Genomic DNA, 17102 nt, shown 5'->3' on the forward strand with positions numbered 1-17102 from the left:
GGCGCTATGACCCTGAACTAATATTTATATGTGGAGCTGTTCAGATCAGTATTGTGATCATAGGTCAGTAGTTTGGAGCCGGTTGGATAATGCAGAGTGGATTAACAAAGTACTTCCTGTTTCCTGGCGAATCAGTAGGTGGCGCTATGACACTGAGGAAATATTGACACATAGAGCTGTTCAGGCTTGGACTCTGACCATGTGACAGAAGTTTTGTAGTGATAGGACAATGCACAGTGGAGTTATGATAACATCGTGTCCTTTGGCGAAGGAAAATACTTCGCCGCACATCAATGTTTACACGGTTTGAGGAAACGTCACAATTCTGACCATGATCTAATGACTTGACTGATCTGATTTGAGCTGTATATTGTAAATCAGCCAGGAGCAGTTCATCAAAGTATAAAACATGTCACTTCCTGTAGCCACCAGGGGGCGCTGTAATTTCAAGTCATAATTTCTGTGTAGATGTCATCAGGATGGCACCCTTGTCTTACATGTCTAGTTTGGACTCGATTGGACAATGTATGTCCGAGATACAGAACCTCGTGTTTTGATGGCGTTTAATCAAACTCAAGACGCCACGCCACGGTCACACGGTGTGACGAAAGGTCAATCTCTTAATCACTTTTTATCTCCATCTTGTTGTGATGGCACTGATCTTAATTTGAAGTTAATCTGATGAAAGCCCTGGGACAAGTGCATCAAGTAAAAATGTGGAATATGGAAAAAAAATGGCCACTTAATCCAAAATGGCGGCCTCCCTGTTTGGTCAAGCATACCTATCCAAGATATTTTTTTGTTTGTTATGAAACGACACATGTCCCGATAGATTTGTATAAATGTCGGCCATCGTAGTGCCGGGGTTGCCCTATAGGGGGCGCTGGTCAGTTTTTTTGCCACGCCCATTTCTTAAAACCATATGAATATCTTCAGGGGGGGAATGTTGTTACACACATGTAGTTTGAGAGAGATAGAATCATGAACACTGAAGTTACAGCAATTTCGTGTTTCACGGCGAGTTGATGAACTTTAATGCCACGCCATTCATATGGCGTTTGACGAAAAGTCACGGTAATCTTATGTCTTCATTGTCAATGTCTTGGGACCCATTTGATACAGTTTGACATGGTTGAGGTCAGTGGATGAGGAGAAATTCATCCAAGTGTAAGACAAGCAAAAAACAAGACATTTCCTGTTGCCACCAGGGGGCGCTGCGGTTTTAAGTCATCATTTATGCATAGATGTCATCAGGCGGGGACTATTGTCTTACATGTCTAGTTTGGACTTGATTGGAACATGTATGTCCGAGATACAGATGCCCGTGTTTTGATGGCGTGTAACCAATTTTTAACGCCATGCCACGGTCACACGGTGTGATAAAAAAAAAATCCCTCAATCATTTTTTATCTCCATCTTGTTGTGATGACACTAATCTGAATTTGAAGTTGATCTGATGAAAGCCCTGGGACAAGTACGTAAAAGTAAAAATGTGGGATATTGCCAAAATGGCCACTAAAAGCAAAATGGCGGACTTCCTGTTGCGTTTTTCATAATGCTCCATGAGACTTTTTTTCATGACTGGTCACGATACACCTATATCCAGATTTTGATGAAAATCCGTTATGTGGAAACCTAGGGGCTGGTTCCAGGGGGCGCTGTAGAGCCATTTTGCCACGCCCAATTCCAATTACTCCAGAATACTAAAATATCCGCAGACCTTGAATTTCCTGCAAAGTTTCATAACTTTTTGAGCATGTCTAGACCCTGAAAAAGCCCCCCAAAGGGAAATAATAATAACTAGGGCTACGTTGTAGCACTTGCGGGCCCGAGCACCCGCACGTTGAAGCCTGTTGCGGTCGGTGGAGAGAGCGATCGATGACCAAGCGCACATCATCGATCGAGCATGCACTTCTCCACGTTGCATGCGTTTTGCGCTCTGCGGCAGTAGGTTTGCCAGTAGGTGGCGCCATCACTTTTATTACGCACAGACATATAGATCTGTTCAAGTAGGCGCTCTGATGTAGCGTGAGAAATTTTGTGTCAATTGGACAATGTTTCCGCAACTTAATTTTCACACTGATCAATAGGTGGCGCTATGATCCTGAACTAATATTCATATATGGAGCTGTTCTATTCAGGATTGTGATCATAGGTCAGTAGTTTGGAGCCGGTTGGATAATGCAGAGTGGATTAACAAAGTACTTCCTGTTTCCTGGCGAATCAGTAGGTGGCGCTATAACACTGAGGAAATATTGACACATAGAGCTGTTCAGGCTTGGACTCTGACCATGTGACAGAAGTTTTGTAGTGATAGGACAATGCACAGTGGAGTTATGATAACATCGTGTCCTTTGGCGAAGGAAAATCCTTCGCCGCACATCAATGTTTACACGGTTTGAGGAAACGTCACAATTCTGACCATGATCTAATGACTTGACTGATCTGATTTGAGCTGTATATTGTAAATCAGCCAGGAGCAGTTCATCAAAGTATAAAACATGTCACTTCCTGTAGCCACCAGGGGGCGCTGTAATTTCAAGTCATAATTTCTGTGTAGATGTCATCAGGATGGCACCCTTGTCTTACATGTCTAGTTTGGACTCGATTGGACAATGTATGTCCGAGATACAGAACCTCGTGTTTTGATGGCGTTTAATCAAACTCAAGAAGCCACACCACGGTCACACGGTGTGACGAAAGGTCAATCTCTTAATCACTTTTTATCTCCATCTTGTTGTGATGGCACTGATCTTAATTTGAAGTTAATCTGATGAAAGCCCTGGGACAAGTGCATCAAGTAAAAATGTGGAATATGGAAAAAAAATGGCCACTTAATCCAAAATGGCGGCCTCCCTGTTTGGTCAAGCATACCTATCCAAGATATTTTTTTGTTTGTTATGAAACGACACATGTCCCGATAGATTTGTATAAATGTCGGCCATCGTAGTGCCGGGGTTGCCCTATAGGGGGCGCTGGTCAGTTTTTTTGCCACGCCCATTTCTTAAAACCATATGAATATCTTCAGGGGGGGGCTGTTGTTACACACATGTAGTTTGAGAGAGATAGAATCATGAACACTGAAGTTACAGCAATTTCGTGTTTCACGGCGAGTTGATGAACTTTAATGCCACGCCATTCATATGGCGTTTGACGAAAAGTCACGGTAATCTTATGTCTTCATTGTCAATGTCTTGGGACCCATTTGATACAGTTTGACATGGTTGAGGTCAGTGGATGAGGGGAAATTCATCCAAGTGTAAGACAAGCAAAAAACAAGACATTTCCTGTTGCCACCAGGGGGCGCTGCGGTTTTGAGTCATCATTTATGCATAGATGTCATCAGGCGGGGACTATTGTCTTACATGTCTAGTTTGGACTTGATTGGAACATGTATGTCCGAGATACAGATGCCCGTGTTTTGATGGCGTGTAACCAATTTTTAACGCCATGCCACGGTCACACGGTGTGATAAAAAAAAAATCCCTCAATCATTTTTTATCTCCATCTTGTTGTGATGACACTCATCTGAATTTGAAGTTGATCTGATGAAAGCCCTGGGACAAGTACGTAAAAGTAAAAATGTGGGATATTGCCAAAATGGCCACTAAAAGCAAAATGGCGGACTTCCTGTTGCGTTTTTCATAATGCTCCATGAGACTTTTTTTCATGACTGGGCACGATACACCTATATCCAGATTTTGATGAAAATCCGTTATGTGGAAACCTAGGGGCTGGTTCCAGGGGGCGCTGTAGAGCCATTTTGCCACGCCCAATTCCAATTACTCCAGAATACTAAAATATCCGCAGACCTTGAATTTCCTGCAAAGTTTCATAACTTTTTGAGCATGTCTAGACCCTGAAAAAGCCCCCCAAAGGGAAATAATAATAACTAGGGCTACGTTGTAGCACTAACGGGCCCGAGCACAGGCAATTTCAAGTCTGTTGCGGTCGGGGAAGAGAGAACGTTCGATGACCAAGCGCTCGTCTCCACATTGCCTGCGTTTGCCCTGTGCGGCAAGGAAGATCGCTCCACTTCTTCTGGCCAGCCGCTGGTGCTGAACTAGAGGTAAGTAACCTTGAAACTATCCAACACAACATATTGCTTTATCTATCATCATATGCTTACATGCCTCAAGTTTTTTGTAATATGTAATTGTTATAAAAGTTACCGTTTATTTATCACGTCTAATGAACAGATTGAAGCAAGATAACTCGACAGTCTTGTTTTGGTTGTGACATTATTTTTTTTAATGAGTTACTATCAATACGCTACACGTGTACGTTTCATGTGATAGTAACTGTTTCACCAATATTCTGATACAGGATGGTATATCCGCCATTACTATTTTCACATCGTTTATTTAGTCTGTCATGGAGTTGTAGAGTGAATTAGACAGTAGTGATAACATTATAATGTCCACACATCAGTGTTGTAAACACTTCTCCAATTAATTATATAATTATGTTTTCACACTGAGGGAAGTGGAGAGACTTGATGTGGACTGTTATCAACAGCTCTGTGGGAGATCATCACCTTGAATATTACAGATGAGGTAGAAAGACATTTTATCTATGTGTACAATGTTGTATTTCTTTGTCACGTTTTATCAAAAGCGATTTAAAGTATGTGCATTTAACCATTAGGATACAAACCCAGACCCTAGTACATCGGTTCTAGCTGAAATAAGTAGTGCTTCATAAACAACACAAAACATTCATAACAGTACGCTTCTGCTCCTCATTAATGCAGCTCCTGATGTCCCCAGCAGCAACATGGTGGAGATCTGCAGCTTCATGCTGGTCAACTGGAAGACAACTGATTAAGATTAAAAGATTAAGATTAAAATCCATGTATTCATCCAAAACACATGCACAGACATGCAAAGGCACACTCATGCAGGTAGGGACATTTAATCGCTGCTTTTTACCCATCTGGTGCAGGACACACAGAGCAGTGAGCGACCATGTACGGCACTCGGGGGAGCAGATGTTGGGGGAGTGAGGTGCCTTGCTCATGGGCACTAGAGAGGGTAGGGAGACTCTTGGATTTTTGGACAGATCAATCCAGGTGCGACTTTTGTTGTCTCTCCATGGAGTCGAACCAAAGACGAACCAGAGACCTTCTCTGCCCATAGTCCAAGTTTCTGCCACTCGACCACCGCCTCTCCTCATGCATCATCAAACTAGTAATCTACACATCACTCCATGCGTTGCTCCCTTAACTACAGATGGCCTGCGAATGTCATGGAGTTTTACAGTGAATTAGACAGTTTAGGTATGATTTTAATCTCCACACATCAGTGTTGTAAACAGTTCTCAAATTAATTATAGAATTATGTTTTCACACTGAGAGAAGTGGAAAGACTTGATTTGGACTGTTATCAATAGGTCTGTGGGAGATTATCACCTTGAATAGTACTGATGAGGTAGAAAGACATTTTATGTATTTGTACACTGTTGTATTTCTTTCAGCACTTTTATCAGAAGGGACTTAAAATATGTACATTTCACCATGAGGATATAAACCAAGACCACAGTACAACAGTTCTATCTGAAATCTGTTGTGCTTTATACACAACACAAAACATTCTTTAACGGTGCGTTTTTTCTCTTCATAGATGAAGAACTGCAGCACCTGATGTCCTCAGCAGCAACATGGTGGAGATCTGATTTGATACACTTTAGATAAGAACCCAGTGTTTTATATTTCTGCTTTGCCATAAGAGACAGAACATGGTCATCACAGCTGTGTCCTTCAGGCTCGTCTGTCCCTAATAAAATGATAGGAAACATGAAAGTGATCGTCATTATTGTAGAGGAAGAGTTACATATGAACAAAGTGTGTAATCTTATTTTCTGTGGATATTCAACTGTGTATTTGAATATGCTTTTGGATTAAAACGTGCACTACCATGACAATGAATGTTTTTAATGGAGCTATTTCACATTAAAAGTATTGCATTATAATTTAATACATTATGTATTATGTGCAATACTTTGATTGTTTTTAAGTAATGAAATCAGGTCTGTACCTGGAGTCAGTGTTCAGTCTGGTTGGATTCAAGTTGTGTGTCAAGTTGGACCTTCTAGAGGAACATGAAACCAATACACAGATATGTAAAGTCATACATGGGCCAGGTTAAGTAATTAACAGACTTTTAAATGGTAAAAATAAAATATTAGTTCAAAGTTAATCAGAGCATAATCATTTCAGATTAGGAAATAGGTAGTGCATATAAACCCACAACTCTGTATGACACTGTCTGTTCTAGTAAAGTTACAAGGCTATGACTTACTCATATTTAACAAAAGAATTCAGTGAAGTCTGTCTGAGATTAACGATTTAAATACTGAAGGTGGGAGACACGGTTATTTTTCACTGTAACACGTGACAGGACATCAACACCGTGACTCTGAATAAAGAGCCTTAAAAGACGTAGTGCTCCTTTGAACAGCTGCTCTTACAATGTGTAGCAAGTGCTAAATCTCCATTAGTATAATAGTAACAAAAATCACCCTTTACATAATTGAACATATATTTTCCATGTGAACCCCTTTAACACAGTTCAATTCAGGAGCAAAATATAATTTATACAGTATTTATTAGAGCTAGTATTAGTAAACAGATCAAACAAATGCAGTACAACACATCACACATCCACAGTGTCTCTTTTGCTTATCATCACAGTCAGTCAGAAGTGTCCGTTTAACTTACGTAGCAGTTGAGAGATGCTTCGTTGGAGGTAGCAGGAGCTAGCTCATAGCCAGTGCTGCTGTTGAGAGCGGCAGAGTTCACACAGGAAAAGACACGACGGACGGGGGAAAAAAGCTTTGAGTCCCACACTCTAACCTGCTGAGCGAACAACGTCCACAGTGACTCCGCCGCCGTCCTCTCATCCAGACTCGCCAACCGTTCTCCGGTTCTTCGTGATACACAGCTCCGCAGCTTGTGACGACGTAACTCATGAGGCGTTCACTTGCAGCTGTGTTAAATGCAGCTTCGTTTGTCATGGCGAGTTGAAGAAGTCTGCTGCAAAGCTATGAATAATCCGCATGATGAAAACTCACAGCAATGTTATGCCTACATTATCAATATATTGAGACCCATGTGACACAGTTTGACATGGTTTAGCAAAGTGAATGAGGAGAAATACATCCAAGTGTGAGACGTAACAAACCGAAAGCGGTCTCATGCTGCGTTCAGGGTAACTCTGTTAAAATGGGTTTCATAGGTCATGATGAGCTGATGAACTTTGATGCCACGCCATTAACAATCTGCATGATGAAAAGTCACAATAATGTTATGCCTACATTATCAATATCTTGAGACCAATTTGACACAGTTTGACATGGTTTAGTAAAGTGGCTGGAGGGAAATACATCAAAGAGTAAGATGACCAAAACAAGACATTTCCTGATGCCACCAGGGGGCGCTTTCCTTTTAAGTCATGATTTCTAGGTAGATGTCTTCCGGTCGCGACTCTTGTCTTATATGTGTAGTTTGGAGTCGATTGGACAAAATATGTCTAAGTTACAGAAGCTCGCTTATATTGGCGTTTAGTCGAACTTTGAGACCTCACCACGGTCACACGGTATGATGAAAAGTTTAAATTCTGATAACTTTAGATCTTCATCTTGTTTTGTAGAGTCTCATCTAATTTTTAAGTTGATCTGATGAAAGCTGTCTGAGTAGTACATAAAAACATAACACGTACCAAAATAAGACATTTCGCGTTACCACCAGGGGGCGCTGTGATTGTAAGTCACAATTTCTGCACCCATGTCTTCTGGTGGCGACTCTTGTCGAATGTGTCTAGTTTGGACTCAATTGGACAAAATATGTCTGAAATATGGAAGCTTGTGTTTTGATGGCGTTTCATCAAACTTTAACGCCACACCACGGTCAGACGGTTTTGCTAAAACGTAATCCTTCAATAACTTTAGATCTCCAATTTGTTGTGATGACGATCGTCTAAATTTGAAGTTGATCTGATGAAAGCTGTACGACAAGTACATCAAAGAAAAAATATGGAATATGACCAAAATGGCCACTAAAGTCAAACTGGCGGGCTTCCTGTTGCGTTATTCATAATGCACTGATGGACTTTTTTGTGCATCTAGTCATGATACACAATAATCTTTGTTTTTTTTGAGGATCGGTGAATGCTAAATGAGGGGCTTTTCCGTAGGTGGCGCTCTTGAGCCATTTTGCCACGCCCTTTTCAAAATACTCCAGAATACGTAATTTTACGCCGCCTTCGAATTTACTGCAAACTCCTACAACTTTTTGAGCACATTAAAGCCCTCAAAAAGCCAATTCATTTAAGCTAAGAAAAATAATAATAATAATAATAATAATCATTTCAATTTCAATAGGGCCTCCCACCGATTTCGGTGCTCGGGCCCTAACTAGGGCTACGTTGTAGCACTTGCGGGCCCGAGCACCCGCACGTTGAAGCCTGTTGCGGTCGGTGGAGAGAGCGATCGATGACCAAGCGCACATCATCGATCGAGCATGCACTTCTCCACGTTGCATGCGTTTTGCGCTCTGCGGCAGTAGGTTTGCCAGTAGGTGGCGCCATCACTATTATTACGCACAGACATATATATCTGTTCATGTAGGCGCTCTGATGTAGCGTGAGCAATTTTGTGTCATTTGGTCAATGTTAACACAACTTAATTTTCACACTGATCAGTAGGTGGCGCTATGACCCTGAACTAATATTTATATATGGAGCTGTTCTATTCAGGATTGTGATCATAGGTCAGTAGTTTGGAGCCGGTTGGATAATGCAGAGTGGATTAACAAAGTACTTCCTGTTTCCTGGCGAATCAGTAGGTGGCGCTATGACACTGAGGAAATATTGACACATAGAGCTGTTCAGGCTTGGACTCTGACCATGTGACAGAAGTTTTGTAGTGATAGGACAATGCACAGTGGAGTTATGATAACATCGTGTCCTTTGGCGAAGGAAAATCCTTCGCCGCACATCAATGTTTACACGGTTTGAGGAAACGTCACAATTCTGACCATGATCTAATGACTTGACTGATCTGATTTGAGCTGTATATTGTAAATCAGCCAGGAGCAGTTCATCAAAGTATAAAACATGTCACTTCCTGTAGCCACCAGGGGGCGCTGTAATTTCAAGTCATAATTTCTGTGTAGATGTCATCAGGATGGCACCCTTGTCTTACATGTCTAGTTTGGACTCGATTGGACAATGTATGTCCGAGATACAGAACCTCGTGTTTTGATGGCGTTTAATCAAACTCAAGACGCCACGCCACGGTCACACGGTGTGACGAAAGGTCAATCTCTTAATCACTTTTTATCTCCATCTTGTTGTGATGGCACTGATCTTAATTTGAAGTTAATCTGATGAAAGCCCTGGGACAAGTGCATCAAGTAAAAATGTGGAATATGGAAAAAAAATGGCCACTTAATCCAAAATGGCGGCCTCCCTGTTTGGTCAAGCATACCTATCCAAGATATTTTTTTGTTTGTTATGAAACGACACATGTCCCGTTAGATTTGTATAAATGTCGGCCATCGTAGTGCCGGGGTTGCCCTATAGGGGGCGCTGGTCAGTTTTTTTGCCACGCCCATTTCTTAAAACCATATGAATATCTTCAGGGGGGGGCTGTTGTTACACACATGTAGTTTGAGAGAGATAGAATCATGAACACTGAAGTTACAGCAATTTCGTGTTTCACGGCGAGTTGATGAACTTTAATGCCACGCCATTCATATGGCGTTTGACGAAAAGTCACGGTAATCTTATGTCTTCATTGTCAATGTCTTGGGACCCATTTGATACAGTTTGACATGGTTGAGGTCAGTGGATGAGGAGAAATTCATCCAAGTGTAAGACAAGCAAAAAACAAGACATTTCCTGTTGCCACCAGGGGGCGCTGCGGTTTTAAGTCATCATTTATGCATAGATGTCATCAGGCGGGGACTATTGTCTTACATGTCTAGTTTGGACTTGATTGGAACATGTATGTCCGAGATACAGATGCCCGTGTTTTGATGGCGTGTAACCAATTTTTAACGCCATGCCACGGTCACACGGTGTGTTAAAAAAAAAATCCCTCAATCATTTTTTATCTCCATCTTGTTGTGATGACGCTCATCTGAATTTGAAGTTGATCTGATGAAAGCCCTGGGACAAGTACGTAAAAGTAAAAATGTGGGATATTGCCAAAATGGCCACTAAAAGCAAAATGGCGGACTTCCTGTTGTGTTTTTCATAATGCTCCATGAGACTTTTTTTCATGACTGGTCACGATACATCTATATCTAGATTTTGATGAAAATCCGTTATGTGGAAACCTAGGGGCTGGTTCCAGGGGGCGCTGTAGAGCCATTTTGCCACGCCCAATTCCAATTACTCCAGAATACTAAAATATCCGCAGACCTTGAATTTCCTGCAAAGTTTCATAACTTTTTGAGCATGTCTAGACCCTGAAAAAGCCCCCCAAAGGGAAATAATAATAACTAGGGCTACGTTGTAGCACTTGCGGGCCCGAGCACCCGCACGTTGAAGCCTGTTGCGGTCGGTGGAGAGAGCGATCGATGACCAAGCGCACATCATCGATCGAGCATGCACTTCTCCACGTTGCATGCGTTTTGCGCTCTGCGGCAGTAGGTTTGCCAGTAGGTGGCGCCATCACTATTATTACGCACAGACATATATATCTGTTCATGTAGGCGCTCTGATGTAGCGTGAGCAATTTTGTGTCAATTGGACAATGTTAACACAACTTAATTTTCACACTGATCAGTAGGTGGCGCTATGACCCTGAACTAATATTTATATGTGGAGCTGTTCAGATCAGTATTGTGATCATAGGTCAGTAGTTTGGAGCCGGTTGGATAATGCAGAGTGGATTGACAAAGTACTTCCTGTTTCCTGGCGAATCAGTAGGTGGCGCTATGACACTGAGGAAATATTGACACATAGAGCTGTTCAGGCTTGTACTCTGACCATGTGACAGAAGTTTGGTAGTGATAGGACAATGCACAGTGGAGTTATGATAACATCGTGTCCTTTGGCGAAGGAAAATCCTTCGCCGCACATCAATGTTTACACGGTTTGAGGAAACGTCACAATTCTGACCATGATCTAATGACTTGACTGATCTGATTTGAGCTGTATATTGTAAATCAGCCAGGAGCAGTTCATCAAAGTATAAAACATGTCACTTCCTGTAGCCACCAGGGGGCGCTGTAATTTCAAGTCATAATTTCTGTGTAGATGTCATCAGGATGGCACCCTTGTCTTACATGTCTAGTTTGGACTCGATTGGACAATGTATGTCCGAGATACAGAACCTCGTGTTTTGATGGCGTTTAATCAAACTCAAGACGCCACGCCACGGTCACACGGTGTGACGAAAGGTCAATCTCTTAATCACTTTTTATCTCCATCTTGTTGTGATGGCACTGATCTTAATTTGAAGTTAATCTGATGAAAGCCCTGGGACAAGTGCATCAAGTCAAAATGTGGAATATGGAAAAAAAATGGCCACTTAATCCAAAATGGCGGCCTCCCTGTTTGGTCAAGCATACCTATCCAAGATATTTTTTTGTTTGTTATGAAACGACACATGTCCCGATAGATTTGTATAAATGTCGGCCATCGTAGTGCCGGGGTTGCCCTATAGGGGGTGCTGGTCAGTTTTTTTGCCACGCCCATTTCTTAAAACCATATGAATATCTTCAGGGGGGGGCTGTTGTTACACACATGTAGTTTGAGAGAGATAGAATCATGAACACTGAAGTTACAGCAATTTCGTGTTTCACGGCGAGTTGATGAACTTTAATGCCACGCCATTCATATGGCGTTTGACGAAAAGTCACGGTAATCTTATGTCTTCATTGTCAATGTCTTGGGACCCATTTGATACAGTTTGACATGGTTGAGGTCAGTGGATGAGGAGAAATTCATCCAAGTGTAAGACAAGCAAAAAACAAGACATTTCCTGTTGCCACCAGGGGGCGCTGCGGTTTTAAGTCATCATTTATGCATAGATGTCATCAGGCGGGGACTATTGTCTTACATGTCTAGTTTGGACTTGATTGGAACATGTATGTCCGAGATACAGATGCCCGTGTTTTGATGGCGTGTAACCAATTTTTAACGCCATGCCACGGTCACACGGTGTGATAAAAAAAAAATCCCTCAATCATTTTTTATCTCCATCTTGTTGTGATGACACTCATCTGAATTTGAAGTTGATCTGATGAAAGCCCTGGGACAAGTACGTAAAAGTAAAAATGTGGGATATTGCCAAAATGGCCACTAAAAGCAAAATGGCGGACTTCCTGTTGCGTTTTTCATAATGCTCCATGAGACTTTTTTTCATGACTGGTCACGATACACCTATATCCAGATTTTGATGAAAATCCGTTATGTGGAAACCTAGGGGCTGGTTCCAGGGGGCGCTGTAGAGCCATTTTGCCACGCCCAATTCCAATTACTCCAGAATACTAAAATATCCGCAGACCTTGAATTTCCTGCAAAGTTTCATAACTTTTTGAGCATGTCTAGACCCTGAAAAAGCCCCCCAAAGGGAAATAATAATAATAATAATAATAACTAGGGCTACGTTGTAGCACTTGCGGGCCCGAGCACCCGCACGTTGAAGCCTGTTGCGGTCGGTGGAGAGAGCGATCGATGACCAAGCGCACATCATCGATCGAGCATGCACTTCTCCACGTTGCATGCGTTTTGCTCTCTGCGGCAGTAGGTTTGCCAGTAGGTGGCGCCATCACTATTATTACGCACAAACATATATATCTGTTCATGTAGGCGCTCTGATGTAGCGTGAGCAATTTTGTGTCAATTGGACAATGTTAACACAACTTAATTTTCACACTGATCAGTAGGTGGCGCTATGACCCTGAACTAATATTTATATGTGGAGCTGTTCAGATCAGTATTGTGATCATAGGTCAGTAGTTTGGAGCCGGTTGGATAATGCAGAGTGGATTAACAAAGTACTTCCTGTTTCCTGGCGAATCAGTAGGTGGCGCTATGACACTAAGGAAATATTGACACATAGAGCTGTTCAGGCTTGGACTCTGACCATGTGACAGAAGTTTTGTAGTGATAGGACAATGCACAGTGGAGTTATGATAACATCGTGTCCTTTGGCGAAGGAAAATCCTTCGCCGCACATCAATGTTTACACGGTTTGAGGAAACGTCACAATTCCGACCATGATCTAACTAATGACTTGACTGATCTGATTTGAGCTGTATATTGTAAATCAGCCAGGAGCAGTTCATCAAAGTATAAAACATGTCACTTCCTGTAGCCACCAGGGGGCGCTGTAATTTCAAGTCATAATTTCTGTGTAGATGTCATCAGGATGGCACCCTTGTCTTACATGTCTAGTTTGGACTCGATTGGACAATGTATGTCCGAGATACAGAACCTCGTGTTTTGATGGCGTTTAATCAAACTCAAGACGCCACGCCACGGTCACACGGTGTGACGAAAGGTCAATCTCTTAATCACTTTTTATCTCCATCTTGTTGTGATGGCACTGATCTTAATTTGAAGTTAATCTGATGAAAGCCCTGGGACAAGTGCATCAAGTAAAAATGTGGAATATGGAAAAAAAATGGCCACTTAATCCAAAATGGCGGCCTCCCTGTTTGGTCAAGCATACCTATCCAAGATATTTTTTTGTTTGTTATGAAACGACACATGTCCCGATAGATTTGTATAAATGTCGGCCATCGTAGTGCCGGGGTTGCCCTATAGGGGGCGCTGGTCAGTTTTTTTGCCACGCCCATTTCTTAAAACCATATGAATATCTTCAGGGGGGGGCTGTTGTTACACACATGTAGTTTGAGAGAGATAGAATCATGAACACTGAAGTTACAGCAATTTCGTGTTTCACGGCGAGTTGATGAACTTTAATGCCACGCCATTCATATGGCGTTTGACGAAAAGTCACGGTAATCTTATGTCTTCATTGTCAATGTCTTGGGACCCATTTGATACAGTTTGACATGGTTGAGGTCAGTGGATGAGGAGAAATGCATCCAAGTGTAAGACAAGCAAAAAACAAGACATTTCCTGTTGCCACCAGGGGGCGCTGAGGTTTTAAGTCATCATTTATGCATAGATGTCATCAGGCGGGGACTATTGTCTTACATGTCTAGTTTGGACTTGATTGGAACATGTATGTCCGAGATACAGATGCCCGTGTTTTGATGGCGTGTAACCAATTTTTAACGCCATGCCACGGTCACACGGTGTGATAAAAAAAAAATCCCTCAATCATTTTTTATCTCCATCTTGTTGTGATGACACTCATCTGAATTTGAAGTTGATCTGATGAAAGCCCTGGGACAAGTACGTAAAAGTAAAAATGTGGGATATTGCCAAAATGGCCACTAAAAGCAAAATGGCGGACTTCCTGTTGCGTTTTTCATAATGCTCCATGAGACTTTTTTTCATGACTGGTCACGATACACCTATATCCAGATTTTGATGAAAATCCGTTATGTGGAAATCTAGGGGCTGGTTCCAGGGGGCGCTGTAGAGCCATTTTGCCACGCCCAATTCCAATTACTCCAGAATACTAAAATATCCGCAGACCTTGAATTTCCTGCAAAGTTTCATAACTTTTTGAGCATGTCTAGACCCTGAAAAAGCCCCCCAAAGGGAAATAATAATAATAATAATAATAATAATAATAATAATAATAAAAATCCTTACAGATTCAATAGGGCCTCTCACCATTCGGTGCTCGGGCCCTAATAATAATAATAATAATAATAAAAATCCTTACAGATTCAATAGGGCCTCTCACCATTCGGTGCTCGGGCCCTAAATATATCTGTTCATGTAGGCGCTCTGATGTAGCGTGAGCAATTTTGTGTCAATTGGACAATGTTAACACAACTTAATTTTCACACTGATCAGTAGGTGGCGCTATGACCCTGAACTAATATTTATATGTGGAGCTGTTCAGATCAGTATTGTGATCATAGGTCAGTAGTTTGGAGCCGGTTGGATAATGCAGAGTGGATTAACAAAGTACTTCCTGTTTCCTGGCGAATCAGTAGGTGGCGCTATGACACTGAGGAAATATTGACACATAGAGCTGTTCAGGCTTGGACTCTGACCATGTGACAGAAGTTTTGTAGTGATAGGACAATGCACAGTGGAGTTATGATAACATCGTGTCCTTTGGCGAAGGAAAATCCTTCGCCGCACATCAATGTTTACAAGGTTTGAGGAAACGTCACAATTCTGACCATGATCTAATGACTTGACTGATCTGATTTGAGCTGTATATTGTAAATCAGCCAGGAGCAGTTCATCAAAGTATAAAACATGTCACTTCCTGTAGCCACCAGGGGGCGCTGTAATTTCAAGTCATAATTTCTGTGTAGATGTCATCAGGATGGCACCCTTGTCTTACATGTCTAGTTTGGACTCGATTGGACAATGTATGTCCGAGATACAGAACCTCGTGTTTTGATGGCGTTTAATCAAACTCAAGACGCCACGCCACGGTCACACGGTGTGACGAAAGGTCAATCTCTTAATCACTTTTTATCTCCATCTTGTTGTGATGGCACTGATCTTAATTTGAAGTTAATCTGATGAAAGCCCTGGGACAAGTGCATCAAGTCAAAATGTGGAATATGGAAAAAAAATGGCCACTTAATCCAAAATGGCGGCCTCCCTGTTTGGTCAAGCATACCTATCCAAGATATTTTTTTGTTTGTTATGAAACGACACATGTCCCGATAGATTTGTATAAATGTCGGCCATCGTAGTGCCGGGGTTGCCCTATAGGGGGCGCTGGTCAGTTTTTTTGCCACGCCCATTTCTTAAAACCATATGAATATCTTCAGGGGGGGGCTGTTGTTACACACATGTAGTTTGAGAGAGATAGAATCATGAACACTGAAGTTACAGCAATTTCGTGTTTCACGGCGAGTTGATGAACTTTAATGCCACGCCATTCATATGGCGTTTGACGAAAAGTCACGGTAATCTTATGTCTTCATTGTCAATGTCTTGGGACCCATTTGATACAGTTTGACATGGTTGAGGTCAGTGGATGAGGAGAAATTCATCCAAGTGTAAGACAAGCAAAAAACAAGACATTTCCTGTTGCCACCAGGGGGCGCTGCGGTTTTAAGTCATCATTTATGCATAGATGTCATCAGGCGGGGACTATTGTCTTACATGTCTAGTTTGGACTTGATTGGAACATGTATGTCCGAGATACAGATGCCCGTGTTTTGATGGCGTGTAACCAATTTTTAACGCCATGCCACGGTCACACGGTGTGATAAAAAAAAAATCCCTCAATCATTTTTTATCTCCATCTTGTTGTGATGACACTCATCTGAATTTGAAGTTGATCTGATGAAAGCCCTGGGACAAGTACGTAAAAGTAAAAATGTGGGATATTGCCAAAATGGCCACTAAAAGCAAAATGGCGGACTTCCTGTTGCGTTTTTCATAATGCTCCATGAGACTTTTTTTCATGACTGGTCACGATACACCTATATCCAGATTTTGATGAAAATCCGTTATGTGGAAACCTAGGGGCTGGTTCCAGGGGGCGCTGTAGAGCCATTTTGCCACGCCCAATTCCAATTACTCCAGAATACTAAAATATCCGCAGACCTTGAATTTCCTGCAAAGTTTCATAACTTTTTGAGCATGTCTAGACCCTGAAAAAGCCCCCCAAAGGGAAATAATAATAATAATAATAATAATAATAATAATAATAATAAAAATCCTTACAGATTCAATAGGGCCTCTCACCATTCGGTGCTCGGGCCCTAACTAGGGCTACGTTGTAGCACTTGCGGGCCCGAGCACCCGCACGTTGAAGCCTGTTGCGGTCGGTGGAGAGAGCGATCGATGACCAAGCGCACATCATCGATCGAGCATGCACTTCTCCACGTTGCATGCGTTTTGCGCTCTGCGGCAGTAGGTTTGCCAGTAGGTGGCGCCATCACTATTATTACGCACAGACATATATATCTGTTCATGTAGGCGCTCTGATGTAGCGTGAGCAATTTTGTGTCAATTGGACAATGTTAACAC

Source organism: Platichthys flesus, chromosome 18, assembly GCF_949316205.1.
Source record: "Platichthys flesus chromosome 18, fPlaFle2.1, whole genome shotgun sequence".
Lineage (NCBI taxonomy): Eukaryota > Metazoa > Chordata > Actinopteri > Pleuronectiformes > Pleuronectidae > Platichthys > Platichthys flesus.